Source organism: Micropterus salmoides, unplaced genomic scaffold, assembly GCF_014851395.1.
Source record: "Micropterus salmoides isolate LMB-PRFRI ecotype aquatic unplaced genomic scaffold, ASM1485139v1 Ms_hic_scaffold_10, whole genome shotgun sequence".
Taxonomy (NCBI): domain Eukaryota; kingdom Metazoa; phylum Chordata; class Actinopteri; order Centrarchiformes; family Centrarchidae; genus Micropterus; species Micropterus salmoides.
In genome coordinates, this window is record NW_024040041.1 from 35,355,351 (window position 1) to 35,366,839 (window position 11,489).

Consider the following 11,489-nt stretch of genomic DNA (forward strand, 5'->3'; position numbering starts at 1 on the left):
GGAGCGGCTGCAGAGTTCTGCTTGACCGCCGAGGAGAGCCATGCACCTCCGAGTGTAACGTTATTGTTTAAAAACAAGATAATATATTCTTTGTAGGGTTCATCGTTGGGGATGATTGATTCAAAGTACATATTGAAGGACGTTTATAGTCATCAATAAGTTATTTCACTCAGTAGATGTAGCGTTCCTTGAGATTCAGCAAACAATCTGAGGTGATAACTGCGTTTGATCAACGCTACGTAGCACTTGGTGCTCTGACTATAACTGAATACTGACATGTAGACAGGGCTTGTGTTGACTAATTCCTTGTTGTTTCTTAAATTTAGATGTTTGTTCACTTTGTTGCTTTGCTGTAGTTTATCTAAAAACTCACCATGCTGTACTAGTGTGTAGTGTGGCCATGAGAATGTGGTCTCGCTGGGTAAAGGTGTTGCCCACTACTGTTATTCTTTAAATGTAAGGTTTGATTACTAAAGTGTTTAACAAATAGTATTTTATTCTTATATTCTGTGTGTTATTCATGAACCTGTGTTTAACTTGTTAGAAAGATCATCCATATATTAATTAAATAGAACACCTTGTCTGACCCCATTAGTCACTAGAAAGGCTGCAGAAATACTCTTTCCCCATTTAACTTGCACAGTTTGATGCATGTACCAAATAAGTAAAATCCTTATCAAGTATGGAGGGACCTCTTGCTCTTGTAGTTTATCAAACAATATACCATGATTAATTTGGTCAAATGCTTTGGACGCATCAAGAAAACACATAAATATTGTAGTGTTATGCCTTTTGTAGGTATTTACGACCTCCTTCGGTGCATAGATACACAAATGTACTGTGCCCGCTTTTAAAACCAAATTGATTATCGGTGGTTATTATGTATTCTTGAAGCCCATCTCAAAGAATCCGTTTTAATACTTTGGAAAGTATGCTAGCCAGGGCAATTGGTCTATAATTATCTATGCTGGATATTTTACCAGTTTTGTCTTTAACCACTGGCCCCTATAAAACAGACAACATAGAATCAGGTAAACTGCCGCAGCATAGCAGCACAGATGTTCTGCAGTTATTTGATCAAGGCCACAAGCTTTGTTCACTGCCAAATTATCAGTGGCATAGCACAATTCATCAGGTCTAATAACCACACCATCATTGTTAGGAGCATCACCGACATTAAATTCCACACTCGTAACACAATTAAAAAGATCTCTGATGTTTTCTCCATAATTCAGCAATATCTTCACCCCATCAATACTAGAAGGCAAAGGCACCTTCCTGTTAGTAATAACCTTAACTTCTTTCCAGAATTCATAAACATTATTTTGCTGAAGCTTTTTGGCCGTTGAGTTTGCCCTCATGTCAGCTCTTTTCTTTTAATAAAACATACAGCGTATTTAAATCTGGCATTTGCATATTTTTTATGTTCACACTCTGGGCCATGCCTAGCCTTTCCTGATAAGACCCAGTTTTTAAAAGCTTTTCTGGCCGCTGTATGGAGTTCAGATCCATGTTCATTCCAGCCTGGTCTGAGATTATGTTGTTTAGAACTGTTTTTACAGAATAATTTACTGCCATCATTTAAGCAATTCACAATTTTATCGTTCATTATACACAGGTCAATTTTATGATTTTGGTTCTTACAGTTAATATTGTCACACAGAATAGCACCAGTTGGTATGTCCATATTCCGTAGACTCTTATCAGTCTGCAAGTTATTCTGCCATAAGCCATCTTCTGTGTCCAGTCTAATTTCCTATTTTGCTCGTGGTTTTCATAACTGGTCAACTCAGGTGCACTTTCAACATTTAATGTCATGGAGACAGGTATGTGACCTGTTGTGACTATACAAAATCTCAATGTTCTCTAGACAATCATGAGCATCTGCTGTACTTATGCAGTGATCCAGCCAAGATGTTGTATGCCATGCTTCACAAGCATAGACTACATGTTTTCAAAAAAGGAGCTTCACACACAAACCTATCAGAGCTAATGATAATATTAGTAATATTAGCATGCCATAGCCAACTTTAATCACATAAAACGTAATTTCCCAACAACAAAAATGTGGCTAGTGAAAATGCTGCGTGGCTAGTAACTTTGGAAAACAAAAAAGTTAATGTCAAGCCCTGCGTGTAGATGTGTTTGAGGCGGGACAGTTATCAAGCACGTAAAGTTTGGTGCAGATGTGAGCATGCACACTGAAGTTACAACAACTTCCTCTTTCATAGCGAATCATCGATTCTGGACGCTGCTCCATGGCCACGCTCGTCAATGGGTTTAGAGTGCACAGTGAAAATTTGAAGATGATTGGACTAAATCCCTTGGAGGAGTTCGTTACAGTATGGAGTGTGTAAATCATCCAAAAATGACCATTAAATCCAAAATGGCCGACTTCCTGTTCGGTGTCGGGTATCGCTCCAAGAGGCTTTTTGGTGCGTCTGGACATGATACACGTACCACAGAAATTTCACACACGTAGGTGAAACTTTGTCTTGGAGCTGCTCTGTGGGGGGCGCTAGTGAGCCATTTTGCCACACCCATGTGTGAGACCAATAAAACACAAGATTTTTCACCACTCCTGAATTATGGGCAAAGTTTTTGAGCACGTTTAGGCCCCCAAAACTGAGTTTACTTTGCAGAAAAAAATTATTCCTTCAGTTCTAATAAGGACCTCGCATGTTTCATGCTCGGGCCCTGGGATTGTTGCTAGTGCTACGTTTTGTAGTCTTGGATCACAACAATGTAGAATAGAACTACAGATTGTACTTTAATGATGCATGTGACCGTAGGTAGGATAAGTAGAAACAGAAAATAATAGATGGTGTTTATAAACATAGTTTATATGCATTAATAGATTATTTGCACAGGAATTTAAGGTTACTGTGTCAATGTTTTTGATATTATAAATGATAGAATCTCATTGACCTGTCAAACATTAAAACAGCTGCATGTTGTTTAAATCACCCTCTGGATGTTTTTCATACTGCAGTAAAAGGGTTTCCATCCAGAGCTGAGTGCAGCAGCAGGAAGGAGGAGGATCAGGGGGGAACTGATGAAGCTCATGAGTCCGTCGTGCTGCTGGACAGCCTCTCAGTGAGGAGGACGTCCTACCTGCTGTGGAGCCTCAGAGTCTCTTGTTTATCCGACTGAGACCAGGACCGAGCTGTGAAGTGAGGCTGATGCAGTCTGCTGCTGAAGTCAGACTGCAGCAGACTGCTGCTCTGATTTTATTGGCTGCGTCACGATCAGATGTTCAAAGTGAAAGAGAAACTATGGCGATCCTAACAGCCTGGACAACGCCCTTATTTTACACCAGAAGTACAGCACAGATTTCTGATAGACACATCAATTCTTATTCTCTTAAAAAATTAAGTGTCTGTCCAGATATGCATATAAATACACACACACACACACACACACACACACACACACACACACACACACACACACACACACACACACACACACACACACACACACACACACACACACACACACACACACACACACACACACACACACACACATACATACATACATACATACATACATACACATATATATATATATACACACACACACACACACACACACACACACACACATATATATATATATACATATATAATATACACACACACACACACACACATATATATATATACATATATATATATATATATATATGTCCACTTGTCTTCCTGTAGGTTTATTCAATCATCTACAGAAGGACTCACAGTGACACACGAACACCTCTGAGTCCAGGGGTTACATGAATCATAAGAAATGGTCAATACATCAATATTTCCTGGGCTGATATGACTCATCAGTATTTTCTCACTTAAAGAGTTAAAAGTCTTTAAAGGTAATAAATACTTCACTTGAGAACGATGGGATTATTCTTCATGTTATGCACAGCAGCTACAGTGAAGCAGTCATTGGCAGTGAAAGTCTTTTATTCTCAGGCTCCTCCAACAACACATGTATAAAAATTAAACTGCATAGAGACTCAAAGACACAAAGTAGTGCAGCAGCAAACAGCTCATAAACGTAAATATACAGTATATATACTGTTATACTGCTATAGTAAATATATCTATCCTAAGATGTATAAAACTGCTTAAACCTGCGTCCTCTCTAGCGGCCAGCAGGGGGCGACTTAAACCTGCGTCCTCTCTAGCAGCCAGCAGGGGGCGACTTAAACCTGCGTCCTCTCCAGCAGCAGCAGGGGGCGACTTAAACCTGCGTCCTCTCCAGCAGCCAGCAGGGGGCGACTTAAAGCTGTGTCCTCTCCAGCAGCCAGCAGGGGGCGACTTAAACCTGCGTCCTCTCTAGTGGCCAGCAGGGGGCGACTTAAACTTGCGTCCTCTCCAGCAGCCAGCAGGGGGCGACTTAAACTTACGTCCTCTCCAGCAGCAGCAGGAGGCGACTTCAACCTGCGTTCTCCTTAGCGGCCAGCAGGGGGCGACTTAAACTTGCGTCCTCTCTAGCAGCCAGCAGGGGGCGACTTAAACCTGCGTCCTCTCTAGCAGCCAGCAGGGGGCGACTTAAACCTGCGTCCTCTCCAGCAGCAGCAGGGGGCGACTTAAACCTGCGTCCTCTCCAGCAGCCAGCAGGGGGCGACTTAAAGCTGTGTCCTCTCCAGCAGCCAGCAGGGGGCGACTTAAACCTGCGTCCTCTCTAGTGGCCAGCAGGGGGCGACTTAAACTTGCGTCCTCTCCAGCGGCCAGCAGGGGGCGACTTAAACTTACGTCCTCTCCAGCAGCAGCAGGAGGCGACTTCAACCTGCGTTCTCCTTAGCGGCCAGCAGGGGGCGACTTAAACTTGCGTCCTCTCCAGCGGCCAGTAGGGGGCGACTTAAACTTGCGTCCTCTCCAGCGGCCAGCAGGGGGCGACTTAAAGCTGCGTCCTCTCTAGCAGCCAGCAGGGGGCGACTTAAACTTGCGTCCTCTCCAGCAGCCAGCAGGGGGCGACTTAAAGCTGTGTCCTCTCCAGCAGCAGCAGGGGGCGACTTAAAGCTGTGTCCTCTCCAGCAGCAGCAGGGGGCGACTTAAAGCTGTGTCCTCTCCAGCAACCAGCAGGGGGCGACTTAAAGCTGCGTCCTCTCTAGCAGCCAGCAGGGGGCGACTTAAACTTGCGTCCTCTCCAGCAGCCAGCAGGGGGCGACTTAAAGCTGTGTCCTCTCCAGCAACCAGCAGGGGGCGACTTAAACTTGCGTCCTCTCTAGCAGCCAGCAGGGGGCGACTTAAACTTGCGTCCTCTCCAACAGCCAGCAGGGGGCGACTTAAACCTGCGTTCTCCTTAACGGCCAGCAGGGGGCGACTTAAACCTGCGTCCTCTCCAGCAGCCAGCAGGGGGCGACTTAAACCTGCGTCCTCTCTAGCAGCCAGCAGGGGGCGACTTAAACTTGCGTCCTCTCCAGCAGCCAGCAGGGGGCGACTTAAACCTGCGTCCTCTCTAGCAGCCAGCAGGGGGCGACTTAAACTTGCGTCCTCTCCAGCAGCCAGCAGGGGGCGACTTAAACTTGCGTCCTCTCCAGCAGCCAGCAGGGGGCGACTTAAACCTGCGTTCTCCTTAGCGGCCAGCAGGGGGCGACTTAAACTTGCGTCCTCTCCAGCGGCCAGCAGGGGGCGACTTAAACCTGCGTCCTCTCTAGCAGCCAGCAGGGGGCGACTTAAACTTGCGTCCTCTCCAGCGGCCAGCAGGGGGCGACTTAAAGCTGCGTCCTCTCCAGCGGCCAGCAGGGGGCGACTTAAAGCTGTGTCCTCTCTAGCGGCCAGCAGGGGGCGACTTAAACCTGCGTCCTCTCCAGCAGCAGCAGGAGGCGACTTCAACCTGCGTTCTCCTTAGCGGCCAGCAGGGGGCGACTTAAACCTGCGTTCTCTCTAGCAGCCAGCAGGGGGCGACTTAAACTTGCGTCCTCTCTAGCAGCCAGCAGGGGGCGACTTAAACCTGCGTTCTCTCTAGCAGCCAGCAAGGGGCGACTTAAACTTGCGTCCTCTCTAGCAGCCAGCAGGGGGCGACTTAAACCTGCGTTCTCTCTAGCAGCCAGCAGGGGGCGACTTAAACCTGCGTTCTCTCTAGCAGCCAGCAGGGGGCGACTTAAACCTGCGTTCTCTCTAGCAGCCAGCAGGGGGCGACTTAAACCTGCGTCCTCTCCAGCAGCCAGCAGGGGGCGACTTAAACCTGCGTCCTCTCCAGCAGCCAGCAGGGGGCGACTTAAACCTGCGTCCTCTCTAGCATCCAGCAGGGGGCGACTTAAACCTGCTAATCAGTTCTGTTTCCTGTGCTGACGGAGCCCATCCAGCTGCCGTGTAACGAGTGAACGTAAGAGTTCAAGACTATTCATGCATGCGTGAAAATTAACGAGTTACTCCCTCAGACTACTCGTTCCTCCTGCGTCACATACAAGATCAAATGAACGAAACGTTCTTGGAACGACGCAACACTAGTGCGTAGCAGCAGCCTGAGCAGGCAGTGATGCAGCCGTTCGGGACGCTCTCAAAGGTAGAAGGTGCAGAGTATCCTGGAGTCCATGTTTATCCTCCTCAGCCTGCGGAGGCAGAAGAGCTGTGGTCTCGCTGCCTTTGTGATGGTGTTGGTGAGTCCAGCTCAGGCCCTCGCTGATGTGGACCCAGAGGAACCTGAAGCTGAAGACTCTCTCCCTTGTAGTCAGGGAGGGGGGTTATGATGCTGTTTCATAAGAATTCCTGATTTATCCTCATTTCCTGAGGATCGTAACAAAATCTGTAAAACTGAATCTAGAGCTGGATGCTAACTGCTAACCCAGTTTTGACAGTGAGGAGGCCTCAGACCTGACCGATGTTTAACCAAACCAGTATCTAAAAGCATCTCTCCAGCTTCCAGTGAACATGTCTGCTGAAGGTGTCATCACAGTGCTGTCCACAGCGCAGGCATACTGAGACTGCAGATAGTCTTTGTCAAACTTCTGTCCAGCAGACTGATCCCCCAGACAGGCACTCAGATGGAGGGTGGCTTGAAACCTGGAGGACAGCAGCACCAGCGAGGCGGCCAAACAGACGACAGAGAACGGGACGCTTTGTAAAGACGTCCTCTCTGCTGGGAGGATGAACGGGATGACGATGCGGTTTCTCTCAGGTTCACCGTATTTCTTTGTGAGAGACTCGTATCTCTTCCAGACACCGTCCTCTGGGGGTTTGAGAGGACTGACAGTGATGTTGGGAATCATTTGATCTCCAGCTGTCTTCATGGAGTTCCAGTAGTTTGGCAGTTTCACAGGCCGATGCTCTCCATCAGGAATCAGACAGCCGTCATCTTTGTCACATTTAAAAACTCTGTGCTGCGGCCTGATGCGTCCTGTAGCGACACCATATACCACATCAGCACTACTGGTGCAGTTCCAGGGAGAATACAGGAGCACGTCTGTGATGGAGGGCAGAGGCAGGAGGCAGCTGGCTGGGATCATGAAGTCTCCGATCGCTCCGTGGGCCACAAAGGTGATGTCTACACTGTTGCTGTGGTTCTTCTTCTCTTCCACGTCGATGCGTTCTTTCAGGAAATTAAACATGTCCACGAGTTGGGAGAAGGCTCCGGACTCTGAACCGTCTCTCAGCCACTGCAGGACGCTTTGGTTCCTGCAGTTTAGTATTGCAGACTTTAGTAGTTCTTGCCTTTGGTCCAAGTTCCCCGGAGAGCGTTGATCTCTGGCTAACCACAGCTTCCTGTAAACAAAGAACTTCATCTAGTTATTTTCACACAGAGCTTCTTCCTGTCCAGCACATCTCGAGCCTCTGTGTCAGAATATGAACAGAAGTCAAAGCTGATGGTGCTGTTCACTCCTTTCAGTGGGGTTTCAGTCAGACGCTGTCACTACAGCAGATAGCTGGCCAGCTCGTAACAGACAAGTCAAGATTTGAACAGAGTTGAGTTAGTTTTTTTTTTAAAACTCTACCATCTCTGCATTTGGGCCCAGACCTTTTGACTTCCTGCTACACTTTTAGCAGCTGCTGTGATATCCACTAGTTTTCTTCTTACTTTGTCTGACATGAAAAGGGTTTTAAAATGTCTTCCTTTAAACATGGTGACCGCCTGGCACTGGTGGAAGATCTTCATACTAAAAAAGTAAAAGTACAGATGCCACATAAAAAATGTCATCCAGTATAAACCTACTCAAGTAAAAGTGAAAAAGTTCCTGGTTTTAAAAATACTTAAGTAATCAAAAGTAAAAGTACTACACATCAAAATCTATTGATCTTACAAAATTCAGTCTATCTTTTTAAATTCACTCAAGACAGCTTTGAATACAGCACTGTGAGTTACAGTGAATCACAATAAGGAAAACTGAGTGGACAAGCAGGATTAGTCTGCGTTATTAGTCTGCTGATGTGGTAGTATCCCCTTCAGACCGTCTGACAGACACAGAACCCCATTTGGTACTTTGGTTTTTACTTTATGTTAAAGGAGACCAATTAAACTTCTTTTCCAGTCCTAGATTGTAGTTCTGTGACTCCTGTATGGCAGCTTTGCATGATTCAAAGTTAAAAAATATATTTTATTTTGCTCCTGTCTCTTTAAGCCCCCCCCCCACAAAGCCCACTGTCTTCTGATTGGCCAAGACCTGCAGCATGTTACCAGTTTAACATTAGTTTTTCAGTGTTGCTCCTCTCAGGCGCGCTGCACAGGCGACTAATACCAATGTAACGGAGGTTTTGAAATGTAGCAAAGTGAAAGTAAAAAGTTGCAGCAAAGTACAGATACCTACTTAAAAACTACTTAAGTACAGTAACGACGTACTTCGTTACTAAAACCTGGAAACCCTCAGCAACATTGGTTTTGATCTTTAAAACGTCAGGAAGCTTTTTATTTCAGCGACTCACCACATGTCATCGACAAACTTTTTCATCTCTTCTGAAGCTTGCTTCTCTCTCTGATCTGAAATCAGATCAGAAACTGAAAGCAAAAGCCGACCTCCGACCTCCGACCTGAAACAAGATTATAGGGTTGGGTTGTAAAATGCACTCTTCACTGGAACTCTGAACCTTGTTTCTGAGTTGATTTATCTTCGTTGTTGTAGGTTAGGTTTTAGTGGACTGGATTATATATGTGAAATAAAAGCATCTTTATGTTTGAATGTACCACAAAGATGAGAATGTTTCACAAAGTTGCCATATAAAGAAGTATTTCTAGTTCATACAGTCAGGAGGGAAATGTGTTTAAATGTGTTTCACTCCTCAGGTACTCATCTTATGATTATTCTTGCTGCTAAAATATCACGTAATCATGATGTTTTGTGAGAGTATGCTTTAGGACTGACAGTAGAAATGGTATTTCACTCTTCTTTTACTCTCAGCTCTGACAGTCCTTGAGTGTAACTGCTTATATGTGGTACCAGTAGTGACAAGGACTCTAGCAAAACACAAAACTGGCGAACAGGAAGGATCAGGAGAGAAAAACCATTCCCCTTTGTGGACGTTGTCTTTCTGTTGCCTCTCCAGTGATTAAGTCTTCCCTTATTTTTTGAGCTTATATATAAATTGCAGGTTTTGGCATTACAGAGGCTCTGCAGTTCTTTAGCTAGAAGCTTTCTGTTTTAGTGTAACCTGGACTGTTCTTATAAAACAATATTTTGAGTGAACAGCTCAAGCTACAAAAGAGCAGGACTTCAAGTGGTCTTATCTTCCCTCCTGAGCTCAGTGGGTAATTCCACACTGCCACACATGAGCACAGGGCCACACCTCACACTGATTTAGTCTTTGCTAATCTGGTGGAAAAGCGGTCTAATCCAGATTGGATTGGTCCTCGGTCCCCTAGAGAGGGGAAGACTTAGACAGGGTGAGACACACTGTGGACAAGCTTTCCAGCATATTGGTGGACCAGAGGCAAAGAGTTGGAATTTGTCCTGTAATCAGGCGCCCTGCCCGGACAGGACTGCACTAAAGACTCTTCAGTGGAAAAGATCCTGTGTTTCTATTGGCTGAGTCAGCTCTTAGAAAGAGAAAGTGAAACTACAGTGTCCAAAATGCTCGCTGGTAATCCCCAGGATGTCATCAGGGAAACTGCTACAGAGCTGATCTAATAATTATTATTGTAATACATTTTATTTATAGGCACCTTTCAGAACTCTCAAGGTCACCTCACAAAACACAATAATAAGAAACAACTACAGTGCATCCAGTCAGGCTACATAAGCAAGTGGAAACTATTATTCGTTACGTAAAGTCACTTTATTTGAACAATGTTACTGATACGGTGCCTGATGTTGTTGTAAACCTAACAGAGTACGGCTACAGCTGTGGCTCAGCGGGAGAGCGGCTTGGCTACATATTAGAAGATCGGTGGTCCAATCCCCGGCTCCTCCAGGCTCCATGTCTGAGGGTCCTTGGGCAAGACACTGAACCCCGAATTGCCCCTGATGTCTGATCCATCAGTATATGAATGTTAGTTCTGTCTGAGCACTCAGTGTGTGAACATAAGAGAATGCAGTGCAACAGCACTTTGAGTGGACAGAAGACTAGAAAGGAACCATACGGAGCATTTACAGTCAAAACAGGATCCTACATGTTAATGTTAATGTCGTGGTGTCTGCAGGTCCGCTGCATCACAACATGTCAACTGAGCAAACACTGAGGAAGACCAGGAGACGTGGCAGAAAGCTCCAGAAACAAGAGTTCATCAACCCAGAACCTTTCAGTGTAACATGCTGAGGACAGAAAGGCAGAAGAAGACAGGATCTCAGGACATGATGAGTGTCTGATCTTACCTGCTTTGGAGCTTCACAGGTGAGTTTCTGAGAGCAAATACTAACGTCTGATCCTCAGCTCTGTTTTTCATATTTGAGGAGGAGGACACAATAGTGCTGATGATCACCCCTGTGTTTCTATTGGCTGGTTCACAGTCAGCTCTTATAAAAGGAAAAGTACCGATAACACCAAGGAGGGAAACTCCGTGTTTAATGTTTGTGATGCAGAAACAGTGCAGAAGTTTAACAGAAAGTAAAAGTGTTGGTTTCTGCTGATAAAATGACAATATTTTACTAAAATAGTTTAGTAATATCATGTATGTGTGATCACTCTCTCTCCAACACACACGCTGCTGCTGCAGCCGTGTTGCTGGACGCAGCAGTCTAAAGTAAAGTAGGACTGTGTCACCTAGACTTTTGCAGTACAGAAGTCAAAGAGAAAGTTATAAGGAGCATGGTGCTGTCACTGTGTCACAATCCTGAAACGTCACTACAAACAGCTGAGTGCAGGAGGAGTCCACAGAGCAGAAATGAGGCAGACTTTTTAAGGCAATTTCAGTGCATTAACTTCCTGAATCACGACAACCACATTCCCCTTCAACAGAGAGGCAGACATTTTGGTGAATAAGAAAGAACAGTGGCCAACTCATAAAACAACCCCATGTTCTGAAAACAGGCCAGCTGCAGCGCACATCCACACAATTAAACAGGTCGGCCTACTCAGCGGCGAGCTGACCACGTAATGATATCAGCCCTAAAACAGCAG

At 45.5% G+C, this 11,489-nt stretch overlaps 1 protein-coding gene across 1 annotated transcript in view; it reads right to left on the minus strand.

The window, feature by feature from the left end:
* LOC119896609 overlaps positions 1-10,802 on the minus strand; it is a 34,226-nt gene extending 23,424 nt beyond the window's left edge. The window contains exon 1 of the mRNA XM_038710103.1: positions 10,745-10,802. The gene's annotated coding sequence lies outside the window, so the exon portion shown is untranslated. The remainder of the gene's footprint in view (positions 1-10,744) is intronic.
* Between the last annotated feature and the right edge of the window lie 687 nt (positions 10,803-11,489).